This window comes from Chiloscyllium plagiosum, unplaced genomic scaffold, assembly GCF_037043375.1.
Source record: "Chiloscyllium plagiosum isolate Xiang-an unplaced genomic scaffold, Cpla_swu_hap1 HiC_scaffold_10, whole genome shotgun sequence".
Classification (NCBI taxonomy): domain Eukaryota; kingdom Metazoa; phylum Chordata; class Chondrichthyes; order Orectolobiformes; family Hemiscylliidae; genus Chiloscyllium; species Chiloscyllium plagiosum.
This window is the reverse complement of record NW_028270148.1, coordinates 117,380,226-117,397,607: the sequence shown is the minus strand read 5'-3', so window position 1 is coordinate 117,397,607 and position 17,382 is coordinate 117,380,226. Positions and strand designations below refer to the sequence as shown.

The 17,382-nt window shown below is 62.9% G+C and overlaps 1 protein-coding gene across 3 annotated transcripts in view; it reads right to left on the bottom strand.

Moving 5' to 3' along the window:
* Positions 1-15,544, bottom strand: part of peli1b (pellino E3 ubiquitin protein ligase 1b) — a 48,334-nt gene extending 32,790 nt beyond the window's left edge. Inside the window, exon 1 of one of the 3 annotated variants that reach the window (XM_043696709.2) lies at positions 15,412-15,544. The gene's annotated coding sequence lies outside the window, so the exon portion shown is untranslated. Of the gene's footprint in view, positions 1-11,395; positions 11,481-15,411 lie in introns of those variants that run through there. The other 2 variants (XM_087991705.1, XM_087991707.1) reach the window with 2 other exon arrangements.
* Between the last annotated feature and the right edge of the window lie 1,838 nt (positions 15,545-17,382).

Below are 17,382 nucleotides of genomic sequence, written 5' to 3'. Positions count from 1 at the left end.
GGGGTTTGAGGGAGTGGGGGCGGCGCGCGAGAGGGAGTGGGGCGCGCGCGCGAGAGGGAGTGGGGGCGCGCGCGCGAGAGGGAGTGGGGGCGCGCGCGCGAGAGGGAGTGGGGGCGTGCGTGAGAGGGAGTGGGGGGGTGCGTGAGAGGGAGTGGGGGGGGTGCGTGAGAGGGAGTGGGGGGGGTGCGTGAGAGGGAGTGGGGGGGTGCGTGAGAGGGAGTGGGGGGGGTGCGTGAGAGGGAGTGGGGGGGGTGCGTGAGAGGGAGTGGGGGGGTGCGTGAGAGGGAGTGGGGGGGTGCGTGAGAGGGAGTGGGGGGGTGCGTGAGAGGGAGTGGGGGGGTGCGTGAGAGGGTGTGGGGAAGCGTGAGGGAGAGGGGTTTGAGGGAGTGGGGGGGGCGCGTGAGAGGGAGTGGGGGGGGCGCGTGAGAGGGAGTGGGGGGGGCGCGTGAGAGGGAGAGGGGTTTGAGGGAGTGGGGGGGGTGCGTGAGAGGGAGTGGGGAAGCGTGAGGGAGAGGGGTTTGAGGGAGTGGGGGGGGCGCGTGAGAGGGAGTGGGGGGGGCGCGTGAGAGGGAGTGGGGGGGGCGCGTGAGAGGGAGTGGGGGGGGCGCGTGAGAGGGAGTGGGGGGGGCGCGTGAGAGGGAGTGGGGGGGGCGCGTGAGAGGGAGTGGGGGGGCGCGTGAGAGGGAGTGGGGGGGCGCGTGAGAGGGAGTGGGGGGGGCGCGTGAGAGGGAGTGGGGGGGGCGCGTGAGAGGGAGTGGGGGGGGCGCGTGAGAGGGAGTGGGGGGGCGCGTGAGAGGGAGTGGGGGGGGCGCGTGAGAGGGAGTGGGGGGGGCGCGTGAGAGGGAGTGGGGGGGCGCGTGAGAGGGAGTGGGGGGGCGCGTGAGAGGGAGTGGGGGGGCGCGTGAGAGGGAGTGGGGGGGCGCCTGAGAGGGAGTGGGGGGGCGCCTGAGAGGGAGTGGGGGGGCGCCTGAGAGGGAGTGGGGGGGCGCCTGAGAGGGAGTGGGGGGGCGCCTGAGAGGGAGTGGGGGGGCGCCTGAGAGGGAGTGGGGGGGCGCCTGAGAGGGAGTGGGGGGGCGCCTGAGAGGGAGTGGGGGGGCGCCTGAGAGGGAGTGGGGGGGCGCCTGAGAGGGAGTGGGGGGCGCCTGAGAGGGAGTGGGGGGGTGCCTGAGAGGGAGTGGGGGGGTGCCTGAGAGGGAGTGGGGGGGTGCGTGAGAGGGAGTGGGGGGGTGCGTGAGAGGGAGTGGGTGGGTGCGTTAGAGGGAGTGGGTGGGTGCGTAAGAGGGAGTGGGTGGGTGCGTAAGAGGGAGTGGGTGGGTGCGTGTGAGGGAGTGGGGAAGCGTGAGGGAGTGGGGAAGCGTGAGGGAGTGGGGAAGCGTGAGGGAGTGGGGAAGCGTGAGGGAGAGGGGTTTGAGGGAGGGGGGGTGAGAGGGTGGGAGTGCGGGGGTGTGAGGGAGGGAGTGGGGGTGATGGGGGCTGAGAGGGAGTGGGGTTGTGTGAGGGAGTGGGGGTGTGAGAGTGAGAGGGGGCTGTGTGAGGGAGTGGGGGGCATGTGAGGGAGTGTGGTGTGTGTGAGGGAGTGGGGAGGGCATGTGAGAGGGAGTGGGGGAGGTGATGTGTGTGGGAGGGGCATGAGGGAAGGAATGTGGGGTGTGCGTGAGGGAGTGAGGCGTGCGTGAGAGGGAGTGGGTGTGTGAGGGAAGGGGGTGGGTGGGTGCGTGGGGGGGCGTGAGGGAGAGGGGTTTGAGGGAGGGAGTGGGGTGGTGTGAGGGAGGGAGTGGGGTGGTGTGAGGGAGGGAGTGGGGTGGTGTGAGGGAGGGAGTGGGGTGGTGTGAGGGAGGGAGTGGGGTGGTGTGAGGGAGGGAGTGGGGTGGTGTGAGGGAGGGAGTGGGGTGGTGTGAGGGAGGGAGTGGGGTGGTGTGAGGGAGGGAGTGGGGTGGTGTGAGGGAGGGAGTGGGGTGGTGTGAGGGAGGGAGTGGGGTGGTGTGAGGGAGGGAGTGGGGTGGTGTGAGGGAGGGAGTGGGGTGGTGTGAGGGAGGGAGTGGGGTGGTGTGAGGGAGGGAGTGGGGTGGTGTGAGGGAGGGAGTGGGGTGGTGTGAGGGAGGGAGTGGGGTGGTGTGAGGGAGGGAGTGGGGTGGTGTGAGGGAGGGAGTGGGGTGGTGTGAGGGAGGGAGTGGGGTGGTGTGAGGGAAGGAGTGGGGTGGTGTGAGGGAGGGAGTGGGGTGGTGTGAGGGAGGGAGTGGGGTGGTGTGAGGGAGGGAGTGGGGTGGTGTGAGGGAGGGAGTGGGGTGGTGTGAGGGAGGGAGTGGGGTGGTGTGAGGGAGGGAGTGGGGTGGTGTGAGGGAGGGAGTGGGGTGGTGTGAGGGAGGGAGTGGGGTGGTGTGAGGGAGGGAGTGGGGTGGTGTGAGGGAGGGAGTGGGGTGGTGTGAGGGAGGGAGTGGGGTGGTGTGAGGGAGGGAGTGGGGTGGTGTGAGGGAGGGAGTGGGGTGGTGTGAGGGAGGGAGTGGGGTGGTGTGAGGGAGGGAGTGGGGTGGTGTGAGGGAGGGAGTGGGGTGGTGTGAGGGAGGGAGTGGGGTGGTGTGAGGGAGGAGTGGGGTGGTGTGAGGGAGGGAGTGGGGGGGTGTGAGGGAGGGAGTGGGGGGGTGTGAGGGAGTGGGGGGGGTGTGAGGGAGTGGGGGGGGGTGTGAGGGAGTGGGGGGGGGTGTGAGGGAGTGGGGGGGGTGTGAGGGAGTGGGGGGGGGTGTGAGGGAGTGGGGGGGGTGTGAGGGAGTGGGGGGGGGGTGTGAGGGAGTGGGGGGGGTGTGAGGGAGTGGGGGGGGTGTGAGGGAGTGGGGGGGGGTGTGAGGGAGTGGGGGGGGGTGTGAGGGAGTGGGGGGGTGTGAGGGAGTGGGGGGGGGTGTGAGGGAGTGGGGGGGGTGTGAGGGAGTGGGGGGGGGTGTGAGGGAGTGGGGGGGGGTGTGAGGGAGTGGGGGGGGGTGTGAGGGAGTGGGGGGGGTGTGAGGGAGTGGGGGGGTGTGAGGGAGTGGGGGGGGGTGTGAGGGAGTGGGGGGGGGTGTGAGGGAGTGGGGGGGGTGTGAGGGAGTGGGGGGGGTGTGAGGGAGTGGGGGGGGTGTGAGGGAGTGGGGGGGGTGTGAGGGAGTGGGGGGGGGTGTGAGGGAGTGGGGGGGGGTGTGAGGGAGTGGGGGGGGGTGTGAGGGAGTGGGGGGGGTGTGAGGGAGTGGGGGGGGGTGTGAGGGAGTGGGGGGGGTGTGAGGGAGTGGGGGGGGGTGTGAGGGAGTGGGGGGGGGGGTGTGAGGGAGTGGGGGGGGTGTGAGGGAGTGGGGGGGGGTGTGAGGGAGTGGGGGGGGTGTGAGGGAGTGGGGGGGGGTGTGAGGGAGTGGGGGGGGTGTGTGAGGGAGTGGGGGGGGTGTGAAGGAGTGGGGGGGTGTGAAGGAGTGGGGGGGTGTGAAGGAGTGGGGGGGGTGTGAAGGAGTGGGGGGGGTGTGAAGGAGTGGGGGGGGTGTGAAGGAGTGGGGGGGTGTGAAGGAGTGGGGGGGTGTGAAGGAGTGGGGGGGTGTGAAGGAGTGGGGGGGGTGTGAAGGAGTGGGGGGGTGTGAAGGAGTGGGGGGGGTGTGAAGGAGTGGGGGGGGTGTGAAGGAGTGGGGGGGGTGTGAAGGAGTGGGGGGGGTGTGAAGGAGTGGGGGGGGTGTGAAGGAGTGGGGGGGGTGTGAAGGAGTGGGGGGGGTGTGAAGGAGTGGGGGGGGTGTGAAGGAGTGGGGGGGGTGTGAAGGAGTGGGGGGGGTGTGAAGGAGTGGGGGGGTGGGAAGGAGTGGGGGGGGTGGGAAGGAGTGGGGGGGGTGGGAAGGAGTGGGGGGGGTGGGAAGGAGTGGGGGGGTGGGAAGGAGTGGGGGGGGTGGGAAGGAGTGGGGGGGGTGGGAAGGAGTGGGGGGGGTGGGAAGGAGTGGGGGGGGTGGGAAGGAGTGGGGGGGGTGGGAAGGAGTGGGGGTGGTGTGAGGGAGTGGGGGTGGTGTGAGGGAGTGGGGGGGGGTGTGAGGGAGTGGGGGGGGTGTGAGGGAGCGGGGGGGTGAGGGAGCGGGGGGGTGAGGGAGCGGGGGGGTGAGGGAGCGGGGGGGTGAGGGAGCGGGGGGTGAGGGAGCGGGGGGGTGAGGGAGCGGGGGGGGTGTGAGGGAGCGGGGGGGTGTGAGGGAGCGGGGGCGTGCGTGAGAGGGAGTGGGGAAGCGTGAGGGAGAGGGAGTGGGGAAGCGTGAGGGAGAGGGAGTGGGGAAGCGTGAGGGAGAGGGAGTGGGGAAGCGTGAGGGAGAGGGAGTGGGGAAGCGTGAGGGAGAGGGGTTTGAGGGAGTGGGTGCGTGCGTGAGAGGGAGTGGGGAAGCGTGCGGGAGAGGGAGTGGGGAAGCGTGAGGGAGAGGGAGTGGGGAAGCGTGAGGGAGAGGGAGTGGGGAAGCGTGAGGGAGAGGGAGTGGGGAAGCGTGAGGGAGAGGGAGTGGGGAAGCGTGAGGGAGAGGGAGTGGGGAAGCGTGAGGGAGAGGGAGTGGGGAAGCGTGAGGGAGAGGGAGTGGGGAAGCGTGAGGGAGAGGGAGTGGGGAAGCGTGAGGGAGAGGGAGTGGGGAAGCGTGAGGGAGAGGGGTTTGAGGGAGTGGGGGCGTGCGTGAGAGGGAGTGGGGGCGTGCGTGAGAGGGAGTGGGGGCGTGCGTGAGAGGGAGTGGGGGCGTGTATGGGAGAGGGGTGTGAGGGAGTGGGGGGGGCGTGAGGGAGTGGGGGGGGCGTGAGGGAGTGGGGGGGGCGTGAGGGAGTGGGGGGGGCGTGAGGGAGTGGGGGGGGGGCGTGAGGGAGTGGGGGGGCGTGAGGGAGTGGGGGGGGCGTGAGGGAGTGGGGGGGGCGTGAGGGAGTGGGGGGGGCGTGAGGGAGTGGGGGGGGCGTGAGGGAGTGGGGGGGGCGTGAGGGAGTGGGGGGGGCGTGAGGGAGTGGGGGGGGCGTGAGGGAGTGGGGGGGGCGTGAGGGAGTGGGGGGGGCGTGAGGGAGTGGGGGGGGCGTGAGGGAGTGGGGGGGGCGTGAGGGAGTGGGGGGGGCGTGAGGGAGTGGGGGGGGCGTGAGGGAGTGGGGGGGGCGTGAGGGAGTGGGGGGGGCGTGAGGGAGTGGGGGGGGCGTGAGGGAGTGGGGGGGTGTGAGGGAGTGGGGGGGGTGTGAGGGAGTGGGGGGGTGTGAGGGAGTGTGAGGGAGTGGGGGGGGTGTGAGGGAGTGGGGGGGGTGTGAGGGAGTGGGGGGGGTGTGAAGGAGTGGGGGGGGTGTGAAGGAGTGGGGGGGGTGTGAAGGAGTGGGGGGGGTGTGAAGGAGTGGGGGGGGTGTGAAGGAGTGGGGGGGTGTGAAGGAGTGGGGGGGGTGTGAAGGAGTGGGGGGGGTGTGAAGGAGTGGGGGGGGTGTGAAGGAGTGGGGGGGTGTGAAGGAGTGGGGGGGGTGTGAAGGAGTGGGGGGGGTGTGAAGGAGTGGGGGGGGTGTGAAGGAGTGGGGGGGGTGTGAAGGAGTGGGGGGGGTGTGAAGGAGTGGGGGGGGTGTGAAGGAGTGGGGGGGGTGTGAAGGAGTGGGGGGGGTGTGAAGGAGTGGGGGGGGTGTGAAGGAGTGGGGGGGGTGTGAAGGAGTGGGGGGGGTGTGAAGGAGTGGGGGGTGTGAAGGAGTGGGGGGTGTGAAGGAGTGGGGGGTGTGAAGGAGTGGGGGGTGTGAAGGAGTGGGGGGGTGTGAAGGAGTGGGGGGTGTGAAGGAGTGGGGGCGGTGTGAAGGAGTGGGGGGTGTGAAGGAGTGGGGGGGTGTGAAGGAGTGGGGGGGTGTGAAGGAGTGGGGGGGTGTGAAGGAGTGGGGGGGTGTGAAGGAGTGGGGGGGTGTGAAGGAGTGGGGGGGTGTGAAGGAGTGGGGGGGTGTGAAGGAGTGGGGGGGTGTGAAGGAGTGGGGGGGTGTGAAGGAGTGGGGGGGTGTGAAGGAGTGGGGGGGTGTGAAGGAGTGGGGGGGTGTGAAGGAGTGGGGGGGTGTGAAGGAGTGGGGGGGTGTGAAGGAGTGGGGGGGTGTGAAGGAGTGGGGGGGTGTGAAGGAGTGGGGAGGTGTGAAGGAGTGGGGGGGTGTGAAGGAGTGGGGGGGTGTGAAGGAGTGGGGGGGTGTGAAGGAGTGGGGGGGTGTGAAGGAGTGGGGGGGTGTGAAGGAGTGGGGGGGTGTGAAGGAGTGGGGGGGTGTGAAGGAGTGGGGGGGTGTGAAGGAGTGGGGGGGGTGTGAAGGAGTGGGGGGAGTGTGAAGGATTGGGGGGAGTGTGAAGGAGTGGGGGGGGGTGAGGGAGCGGGGGGGGTGAGGGAGCGGGGGGGGGGGTGAGGGAGCGGGGGGGGGGTGAGGGAGCGGGGGGGGGTGAGGGAGCGGGGGGCGGTGAGGGAGCGGGGGGGGGTGAGGGAGCGGGGGGGGGGTGAGGGAGCGGGGGGGGGGGGTGAGGGAGCGGGGGGGGTGAGGGAGCGGGGGGGTGAGGGAGCGGGGGGGTGAGGGAGCGGGGGGGGTGAGGGAGCGGGGGGGGTGAGGGAGCGGGGGGGGTGAGGGAGCGGGGGGGGTGAGGGAGCGGGGGGGGGGGTGAGGGAGCGGGGGGGTGTGAGGGAGTGGGGAAGCGTGAGGGAGTGGGGAAGCGTGAGGGAGAGGGAGTGGGGAAGCGTGAGGGAGAGGGAGTGGGGAAGCGTGAGGGAGAGGGAGTGGGGAAGCGTGAGGGAGAGGGAGTTGGGAAGCGTGAGGGAGAGGGAGTGGGGAAGCGTGAGGGAGAGGGAGTGGGGAAGCGTGAGGGAGAGGGAGTGGGGAAGCGTGAGGGAGAGGGAGTTGGGAAGCGTGAGGGAGAGGGAGTTGGGAAGCGTGAGGGAGAGGGAGTGGGGAAGCGTGAGGGAGAGGGAGTGGGGAAGCGTGAGGGAGAGGGAGTGGGGAAGCGTGAGGGAGAGGGAGTGGGGAAGCGTGAGGGAGAGGGAGTGGGGAAGCGTGAGGGAGAGGGAGTGGGGAAGCGTGAGGGAGAGGGGTTTGAGGGAGTGGGGGCGTGTGTGAGAGGGAGTGGGGGCGTGCGTGAGAGGGAGTGGGGGCGTGCGTGAGAGGGAGTGGGGGCGTGCGTGAGAGGGAGTGGGGGCGTGCGTGAGAGGGAGTGGGGGCGTGCGTGAGAGGGAGTGGGGGCGTGCGTGAGAGGGAGTGGGGGCGTGCGTGAGAGGGAGTGGGGGCGTGCGTGAGAGGGAGTGGGGGCGTGCGTGAGAGGGAGTGGGGGCGTGCGTGAGAGGGAGTGGGGGCGTGCGTGAGAGGGAGTGGGGGCGTGCGTGAGAGGGAGTGGGGGCGTGCGTGAGAGGGAGTGGGGAAGTGTGTGGGAGAGGGGTTTGAGGGAGTGGGGGCGTGCGTGAGAGGGAGTGGGGGGGTGCGTGAGAGGGAGTGGGGGGGTGCGTGAGAGGGAGTGGGGAAGCGTGAGGGAGAGGGTTTTGAGGGAGTGGCGGGGTGCGTGAGAGGGAGTGGGGGGGTGCGTGAGAGGGAGTGGGGAAGCATGAGGGAGTGGGGTTTGAGGGAGGGAGTGGGGTTTGAGGGAGGGAGGGGGTGAGAGGGTGGGAGTGGGGGGGTGAGAGGGTGGGAGTGGGGGGGGTGAGAGGGTGGGAGTGGGGGGGTGAGAGGGTGGGAGTGGGGGGGTGAGAGGGTGGGAGTGGGGGGTGAGAGGGTGGGAGTGGGGGGGAGGGTGGGAGTGGGGGGGTGAGAGGGTGGGAGTGGGGGGGTGAGAGGGTGGGAGTGGGGTGATGGGGCTGAGAGGGAGTGGGGGGTGTGAGAGTGAGAGGGGGCTGTGTGAGGGAGTGGGGGGCATGTGAGGGAGTGTGGGGTGTGTGAGGGAGTGGGGGAGGGGATGTGAGGGAGGGGCGTGAGGGAAGGACTGGGGGGTGTGCGTGAGGGAGTGAGGCGTGCATGAGAGGGAGTGGGTGGGGTGCGTGAGAAGGATTGGGGGCATGCGTGAGAGGGAGTGGGGGTTGCGTGAGAGGGAGTGGGGGTTGCATGAGAGGGAGTGCGGGGGTGCGTGAGAGGGAGTGGGTGTATGAGGGAAGGGGGTGGGTGGGTGTGTGAGGGAAGGGGGTGTGTGAGTGTGTGAGGGAAGGGGGTGGCTGGGTGTGTGAGGGAAGGGGGTGGGTGGGTGCGTGAGGGGGCGTGAGGGAGAGGGGGCGTGAGGGAGAGGGGTTTGAGGGAGAGGGGTTTGAGGGAGAGGGGGCGTGAGGGAGAGGGGGCGTGAGGGAGAGGGGGCGTGAGGGAGAGGGGGCGTGAGGGAGAGGGGGCGTGAGGGAGAGGGGGCGTGAGGGAGAGGGGGCGTGAGGGAGGGAGTGGGGGGGGTGAGGGAGGGAGTGGGGGTGAGGTGGGCTGTGAGGGAGTGGGGGGGGTGTGAGGGAGTGGGGGGTGTGAGGGAGTGGGGGGGGTGTGAGGGAGTGGGGGGGTGTGAGGGAGTGGGGGGGTGTGTGAGGGAGTGGGGGGGTGTGAGGGAGTGGGGGGGTGTGAGGGAGTGGGGGGGGTGTGAGGGAGTGGGGGGGGTGTGAGGGAGTGGGGGGGGTGTGAGGGAGTGGGGGGGGTGTGAGGGAGTGGGGGGGGTGTGAGGGAGTGGGGGGGGTGTGAGGGAGCAGGGGGGGGTGTGAGGGAGCAGGGGGGGGTGTGAGGGAGCAGGGGGGGTGAGGGAGCGGGGGGGTGAGGGAGCGGGGGGGTGAGGGAGCGGGGGGGGGGGGGGGTGAGGGAGCGGGGGGGGGGGGTGAGGGAGCGGGGGGGGGGGGGGTGAGGGAGCGGGGGGGGGGGGTGAGGGAGCGGGGGGGGTGAGGGAGCGGGGGGGTGAGGGAGCGGGGGGGGTGAGGGAGCGGGAGGGGGGTGAGGGAGCGGGGGGGGGGTGAGGGAGCGGGGGAGGGTGAGGGAGCGGGGGGGTGAGGGAGCGGGGGGTGAGGGAGCGGGGGGGTGAGGGAGCGGGGGGGTGAGGGAGCGGGGGGGTGAGAGGGAGGGGGTGAGAGGGAGGGGGTTGAGAGGGAGGGGGGGTGAGAGGGAGGGGGGGTGAGAGGGGGGGGGGTGAGAGGGAGGGGGGGTGAGAGGGAGGGGGGGTGAGAGGGAGGGGGGTGAGAGGGAGGGGGGTGAGAGGGAGGGGGGTGAGAGGGAGGGGGGTGAGAGGGAGGGGGGTGAGAGAGGTGGGTGTGAGGGAGGTGGGGGTTGTGAGGGAGTGGGGGTGAGGGGGTGGGGGGGTGTGAGGGAGCAGGGGGGGGTGTGAGGGAGCAGGGGGGGGTGTGAGGGAGCAGGGGGGGGTGAGGGAGCGGGGGGGTGAGGGAGCGGGGGGGTGAGGGAGCGGGGGGGTGAGGGAGCGGGGGGGTGAGGGAGCGGGGGGGGTGAGGGAGCGGGGGGGGGTGAGGGAGCGGGGGGGGGGGGTGAGGGAGCGGGGGGGGTGAGGGAGCGGGGGGGGTGAGGGAGCGGGGGGGGTGAGGGAGCGGGAGGGGGGTGAGGGAGCGGGGGGGGGGGGGTGAGGGAGCGGGGGGGTGAGGGAGCGGGGGAGGGTGAGGGAGCGGGGGGGTGAGGGAGCGGGGGGGTGAGGGAGCGGGGGGGTGAGGGAGCGGGGGGGTGAGAGGGAGGGGGGTGAGAGGGGGGGGGGGTGAGAGGGAGGGGGGGTGAGAGGGAGGGGGGGTGAGAGGGAGGGGGGGGTGAGAGGGAGGGGGGGTGAGAGGGAGGGGGGTGAGAGGGAGGGGGGTGAGAGGGAGGGGGGTGAGAGAGGTGGGTGTGAGGGAGGTGGGTGTGAGGGAGGTGGGGGTTGTGAGGGAGTGGGGGTGAGGGGGTGGGGGGGTGTGAGGGATGGGGGAGGGGTGTGTGAGAGGGCTGGGGGAGGGGGGTGTGTGAGGGATGGGGGAGGGGGGGTGTGAGGGATGGGGGAGGGGGGGTGTGAGGGATGGGGGAGGGGTGTGTGTGAGGGATGGAGGGATGGAGGGGTGGAGGGGTGGAGTGGGGGGGGGGGGTGGAGTGGGGGGGGGGGTGGAGTGGGGGGGGTGGGTGGGGGGGGTGGGGGGGGTGGGTGGGGGGGGTGGGGGGGGTGGGGGGGGGTGGGGTGGGCGGGCGGGGTGGGTGTGGGGGATTGCGGGTGTGTGTGAGGGGGAGGGGGTGGAGGGTGTGTGTGAGGGGGAGGGGGTGGAGGGTGTGTGTGAGGGGGAGGGGGTGGGGTGTGTGTGAGGGGGAGGGGGTGGGGTGTGTGTGTGAGGGGGAGGGTGTGTTTTAGGGAGTGGGTTGGTGTGTGTGAGGGGGAGAGGGGTGTATGGGGGGGGAGAGGGGTGTATGGGGGGGGAGATGGGTGTATGGGGGGGGAGATGGGTGTATGGGGGGGGAGAGGGTTGTATGGGGGGGAGAGGGGTGGGGGGGGAGTATGAGAGGGGGAGGGGGTGTGTGAGGGGGAGGGGGGTGTGTGAGGGGGAGGGGGGTGTGTGAGGGGGAGGGGGGTGTGAGGGGGAGGGGGGTGTGAGGGGGAGGGGGGTGTGAGGGGGAGGGGGGTGTGAGGGGGAGGGGGGTGTGAGGGGGAGGGGGGTGTGAGGGGGGGTTGTGAGGGGGAGGGGGGGTTGTGAGGGGGTGTATGAGGGGGAGGGGAGTGTGTGGGGTGAGGGGAGTGTGTGGGGTGAGGGGAGTGTGTGGGGTGAGGGGAGTGTGTGGAGTGGGGGGAGGGGGATGTGGGGGGAGGGGGATGTGGGGGGAGGGGGATGTGGGGGGAGGGGGATGTGGGGGGAGGGGGATGTGGGGGGAGGGGGATGTGGGGGGGGGAATGTGGGGGGGGGAATGTGGGGGGGGGAATGTGGGGGGGGGGGGAATGTGGGGGGGGAATGTGGGGGGGGGAATGTGGGGGGTGGGGATGTGGGGGGGGGGGATGTGGGGGGGGGGGATGTGGGGGGGGGGGATGTGGGGGGGGATGTGGGGGGGGGGGATGTGGGGGGGGGGATGTGGGGGGTGAGGGGGATGTGGGGGGGGTGAGGGGGATGTGAGGGGGATGTGGGGAATGTGGGGGGGGTGAGTGGGAGGGGTGAGTGGGAGGGGTGAGTGGGAGGGGTGTGGGAGGGGTGTGGGGGGGGGGTGTGGGGGGAGGGTGTGTGTGTGTGTGGGGGGTGTGTGGGGGGGAGGGGGATGTGTGGGGGGGAGGGGGATGTGGGGGGGGGAGGGGGATGTGTGGGGGGGAGGGGGATGTGTGGGGGGGAGGGGGATGTGGGGGGGGGTGTGGGGGGGAGGGGGATGTGTGGGGGGGAGGGGGATGTGGGGGGGGGGTGTGGGGGGGAGGGGAGTGTGTGGGGGGGGAGGGGGATGTGGGGGGGGGGTGTGGGGGGGAGGGGGAGGGGGAGGGGCAGGAGGAGGGTGTAGGAATGGGGGAGGCGGGGCGGGCCGAGCTTACCGCCGTGCTCTGGGGGCCGCTCCATGGACCATGCGAAAATTTAAAGGCGCTCAACGAGGACCCGGGCCCGACCCGCCATTTTGTTCCAGCGTCTGACGTCATCGCGCACGACGCACACTTACCCCGCCCATCCAGAGGCACGTGACCTAGGCCCCGCCCCATCCCCTGCCAGCCCTTGGTCAATCCATGATCCATCCGCCTCAACCAACAACACAACCTGCAAGAGGCGTTTGCATCCAGAATGCTGATAATTCCTATCACCCAGATATGAAACTGTCAGTGCCTTGGAGCTGGAACAGCGATACAGATTTCCTTCCGAGAGCACTACATGAAAGGCTGCAGGAAGAAGGGTTGACCCAGGATGATAAATGGTACAAAGCGGTTCCAGACGGATTCCACTGATGTGTGAGAATGGTGCTAGACAGACAAGTGTGGCTGTGTGACTGCACATCTCCAGGCAAAGAGGAGCTGCAACCAAGGGCAGCACAACTCTCTGCTTTTACAGCAGGTTAGCAATAAATTGACCCTAACGCAATTACCAGACACATCGAGATGTACACGTTTTTCCAGGGGATGTAGATATCACGAACTGTGCCAACATTTATTGCAACAGAGAAAGTGGTGAAGAGCCACCTTCTTAAATTGCTACAGTCCCATTGGTGCAGGTACATCTTTAGTGCAGTTGGAAAAGAAATGTGTGTATATTGAATAAATATTTCTATAAAATATTGTATCTTTTCACCTATAACTAACAGAGGTGCACTTTTTAAAATACGAAATCCCATCACGTCACTTACAGTTGACAGGGGAGATACAGCAGAAAGAATATTTAGGTCTACAACTCTGTCACCAATATCCAGGATTTAACACTACAAAACCTCTAAATAAAATCTGAGAATCTTGGAAATACACCACAGGTCTGCAAACAATCGTGTATTGCAAACAATCCTATTAATCCCAGTCCACAACTACCTGATGAAGGAGCAGTTCTCCGAAAGCTAGTGCTTCCAAATAAACGTGTTGGACTATAACCTTGTGGTGTGATTTTTAACTTTGAACACCATGGAGACAGAAATGGTTCATGTTTCAGGTCAAAGACACTTTTTGTCAAACACTTTCACCATATAGTTTTTCTCTATACCACCTGGAAGTTGATTCACTTACTGCAATCCTTAAAATCTCCCTATTAAAATAAAGCAAAAATCAATATTTTCTAGAAATAAAGAACTGGGCACAATGGAAATAAATGCAGGACAGCTAGCAGCTACACAAACAAAATGGGAAGCCACGTTATGAGAGCACTATTGAGACTGACAGAACAGGAGTCCATTTAGCCCATTGTAAACAGGTGTGATGATACATTTGTTCACCATATTTCCCTTCCAGCTGCTGTACAGAGGTGATCATGCCACCTGAAAATCTACCAGTTCTGAAAACACCTTGGGATTCAGGGTAAATAAGTTCAACCAGGATCTAGTCTAGCAAGAGCAACACTTGGGAATACTTCTCCCATGATGTGCTACAGGAGTTCTGAAGAACAGTCACGTGACCCAAAACATTAACTCTGCTTTCCTTCCACAGATGTTGCCAGACCTGCTGAGTTTTTCCAGATTTTCTGTTTTTGCCTCAATAATTGTTGCAATTACTGTGACCATCCTCGTTCTCATACAAATTCACAACCTTTGTATCACACATATCCTGTGGCACTGCCTCCTCCTTGCAGCAGTGATAAAAAATCCATGTAGAAGCTTTGGATGTAGGTTTGCTCGCTGAGCTGAACGGTTCATTTCCAGACATTTCGTTACCTTACTAGGTAACACCTTCAGTGGACCTCATGCGAAGCAATGCTGAACATTCCTGCTTTCTGTTTACATGTTTAGGTTTTTTTTCATGTAGAAGCTACAGGAATGCCAGTTCCCCATGCTCAGTGAATTCAGCATTGCCAACTGGAGCTTCAACCATGGAAGTGTAAAAAACAGCTTTGCTCAGTTTCTGTACTGTGGATTGAGGTCCATCTCTGGTGGACTTTCTTCAGTGACTGTGTTCTCCTTACAGTACAACTCAATGTAATGTTTCTCCCATCTCTCCAACTGTTTATAGCTTAATTAACAGAGTTGTTTTCTTTGCTGATGGACCTCTTCACTTTCTGATTCTGTCAAACATTCCTAGTGTTGAAGGACATCTGAATATGTTGGCAGTTGAACCCAGCAGTCACAGCACGCTCCCAAACAGTGTCTTGAACTTTCCTCTGAGCAGTTCTTACAGTATTCAGAGTTTCTCATTCGGATCTCTCTTGTAATTAATGAGAACAGACTGTTTAGCTTCTATGGTGTATACTAAGACAATCATTTGAGGTTAACATCAGTCAGCATTTTTTACTCTTGTTTCCCACATGATGAGAGTGCAGTGTTGTGGATACTGTCCTGAAGTATGTCCCATTTTGCTCTTTCATTCTGTGTGGGAATGCCAAAAAGTGCCTATTCTATTAAGTCATGGAACTATTGGTTTTTTGTTCTGGGTCAGCATGACTGACTCTGATACAAGGACACGTTTCTGCTTTGAATGGAAAAACCTTGAAGGTTGTAGCCTGATTGTGGTGCATTAACAAGAAGTGATCTGTATCACAGTCAGCATTGTGGTAGCAGCCTGTGCTGAGAATGCTGTGAGAGAGTAATGTCTGGTGATGATCAGATCCAGCTGGTGCCAAAGCCTGGATCTGGGATGTCTCCAGACACTCTGTGGCATGGCTTGTTCTGAAAGATGTTAGTTACACAAAGATAATTCCAAAGATCAAGTAGCCTCTTCCATTCTCATCTTTCCCAGCCTAGAGTGTCCAGTAACAGGGAGCCATGCCTTCAGTGATTCAAGCAGAGAACAACTGGATTCCAGACAAATCAATCAGCAGTTGTTCAGTGGGTAGCACAGTCACCCCTGAATCATGAGGTTCTGGGTTCAAATCCCACTCCAGGATTTAAGCAGAAGATTGACACTCCGGAGGAGCATCTGAGGGAGTGCTGCACTGTCAGGGACAGTGTCAAATTGAGACCCTTGCCAGATTGAACAGATGTAAAGGATCTCATAGCTTCTTGAAGTAGATCAGTTATCCTTGCTGCCCTAACCAATATGGTTTTATGGCAGATAATCTCTTGTGCTGGCTGAAAAATGAGGTACACAGCTTAATCCTATTTTATCAGCATTGGTCCTTAGCCTTTAGGTTCTGTGAATTCAGGTGAATATGAGTTGAGGGTTTCGGCCCTCAGTCTGTTTCAGACCCTACCATTCTCTCCGTGAAAAACGGCTTCCTCTAAGTCTCTAAATCTGTGCTTCTCCCCTCCCCCGCATCCGCCTCTGAGAAAAACAGGCCATTTCCTAACAACAGCACAACACATGCTATGGTCATCACCAGCTGCTGCTTATGGGATCTTGCTGTGCGCACGCTGGCTGCCTCGTTTCCTACATTACAAAAGCTGCTACACTTTAAAAGGCATTCCATTGGCTGCAGGACGCTACGAGACGCAATAAGCGCTATAAAAATGCAGGTCTTTCTTTTTAATTCGCTTCTTGCTACCGCTGTGAATGGTCAGTCTTTTCAATCAGTCCTGATCCAGGCTGTATTGTGAGCTCCGCTCCCTTTCATAGCTAGCATTCCGTGGGAGGGTGGTCCGGAATCATTAGCTGTTTGTCGGTGTGGAGCGTCTCTCTGGCCCCGGGGCTGCGGGAGCCTCTTTGTGTGGAGTCTCAGGCGGAATGTGCCTCCCACCCCCACAGCCCAGCTCAGGGGGCAAGCGGCTCAACCAGCAGGAGGTACAGAACGAGAGAAACACACACACACCCTCAGACACACACACACACTGCTGCAGAAACACACGCTCAGTCTAAGCCACACAAATACAATGGAGAAAGGAAAGCTTCGCTCTCAACATGGGGTTTCAGATCAGAGCCAAAGCAATCTCCAAACACACCCAGTCTGGAACATCCCCTTCTCCCCGAGGAAGCTACAAGGCAACTTTTCTTACCGTGTTCGGTCTTTGGTGTCAGTGTGGGGCTGGATTTTGTTTTGTTTAATGCGCAAACCCCAGCCTCTCGCCAGCTGAAGTCTCCTTGTCCTCCGGGAGAGGGGACCTCTCTGTCTCTGTCTCTCTATCCTCCCTGCAGCCAGACTGTGTCTAACTCCTCCTCTCCTCTCTCTCCCTCCCCCAGCAGAACCCGAGTCAGCTCCAGCGGACAGCATCCTGGGAGCTGTAGTTCACAAAGTTGGCCAGCTCCCTCCGCCTCACTCCCTCCCCTCCTCCTCCCTAGCCACCCCCTTCCCCCTCCTCTTCCTGCACCCCCCTCCCCATTCCCCATCTGTCCCCTCATGGATGGCAGGTTCAGAGCCCGTGTGTGTGGGGGGGTGGCGTGGTACTAGGGGGCTGCTGCTGACCTGTGCCACTCTCTACCATGATGGGGAGGACACATGAGGAGGCCATTCAGCCCATCATGCCTATACCAGTTCTTCAAATGTGCTTCATTACCTAATGCCAATCTCCTGCTTCCCCTGTCCCTTTGGACATCTTTTTATCCAAACAACCATCCAATGCCCCCTGGCATATCTAACTGAACCTGCCTCCACCATGATTCCAAGCAATGTTCCTCACTGTGTTAATATTTCCTTACATTAGCCTTACTTCTTTTGTAGATCTCTTTAAATCTCGGCCCTTATACAAGTTGAAAGACTTTCCCCCTATCTAATGTATCCCCAGGCCCCAATCATGATTTTGAAAAGTCTGTGAAGACTTCTCTTTCCTTTCTTCACTCCACGGAGAACAGCTCCAACTTTGAGTCATAGTAATACAGCATTTCTTCAATCTATCATCATCACTGAAGTTTCTTATCCCGAGAACCATTCTTGTAAATTGTTTCTGTCCTGTCTCCAATATGTTCACATCTTTATTACAATGTGACACACAAGGCTGTATACAATACTCCAACTGAGGTTTAACAGGTTTCTTGTACAAATTAACATTATTTCCTTGCTCTTGTACTCTAGGCCAAGATTACTAAAGCCAAGGACACTCACGGCTTTACTTGCTGTTCTCTCCACCTTCCTGCCACTTTCAATGATCTGTGCACAGAGACCCCCAGGTTCCACTGTACCCCTTTTAGAATTGTACCCCCATTTATATTGTCTTTCAATGTTCTTCTGACCAAAATGCATCACCTCACAGTTCTCTGCATCGGACCAAACATGGCAGATATCTGCCTATTCCAACTCGTCTATGTTTTCCTGCAGTTCTATACTACACAAAAGCTGCAAGGAGACTTCACAATCAGAGAGATTATGAATTTGTCACTTGAGGGTGGAAGGGGAAAGTCCAGAGAAAACTGCCTCACTTTCATAAAATTAACTGAGTGAAAAGTACAAAATACAGACAGAACTCTTGTCTTCACAAACAGAGACTTGGTCTGGCATGCACTGACTAAAAACCCAGGGGAAACACAATCAATAGTAACTTCAAAAAAGGGAATTACATTGTATTGAATTAAATAGCATTTACAGCACCTACGGACCATCCAGCTTAACTGTTCTGTGCTGTTTACCCTCCACACCTTTCCCACCCCCTAACTGATTTGTTCTGTCTTCACTGAGATGATCTTTAATCAATCAGTCCTCTTGTGTTAGGCTGACATGTGGTTTGCAACTAGGGACTGAGCCCTGTGCTGTAGAGGCTGCTCCCTTATCCTGGATTGTCTGCACTCTGAGCCTGTTATATCTTTGCCCCTATTCCAGCCAACTCTTTTACATTACACGGATCACTGTAACACAGCCCTCTCAGATGGGTTATTCCATCCTCACTGAATCTTAATAGCTAACACCAGTGTTACAACATTGTATACATCATCATGTCATGAATATGTGCATTCTCTTTCTGCTCCATTCCCTACTTCTCCAGTCTGTCAGCTTGTCCATGTGTTCCTTTCTCCCAACTGTATTTCCCAAACTTCTC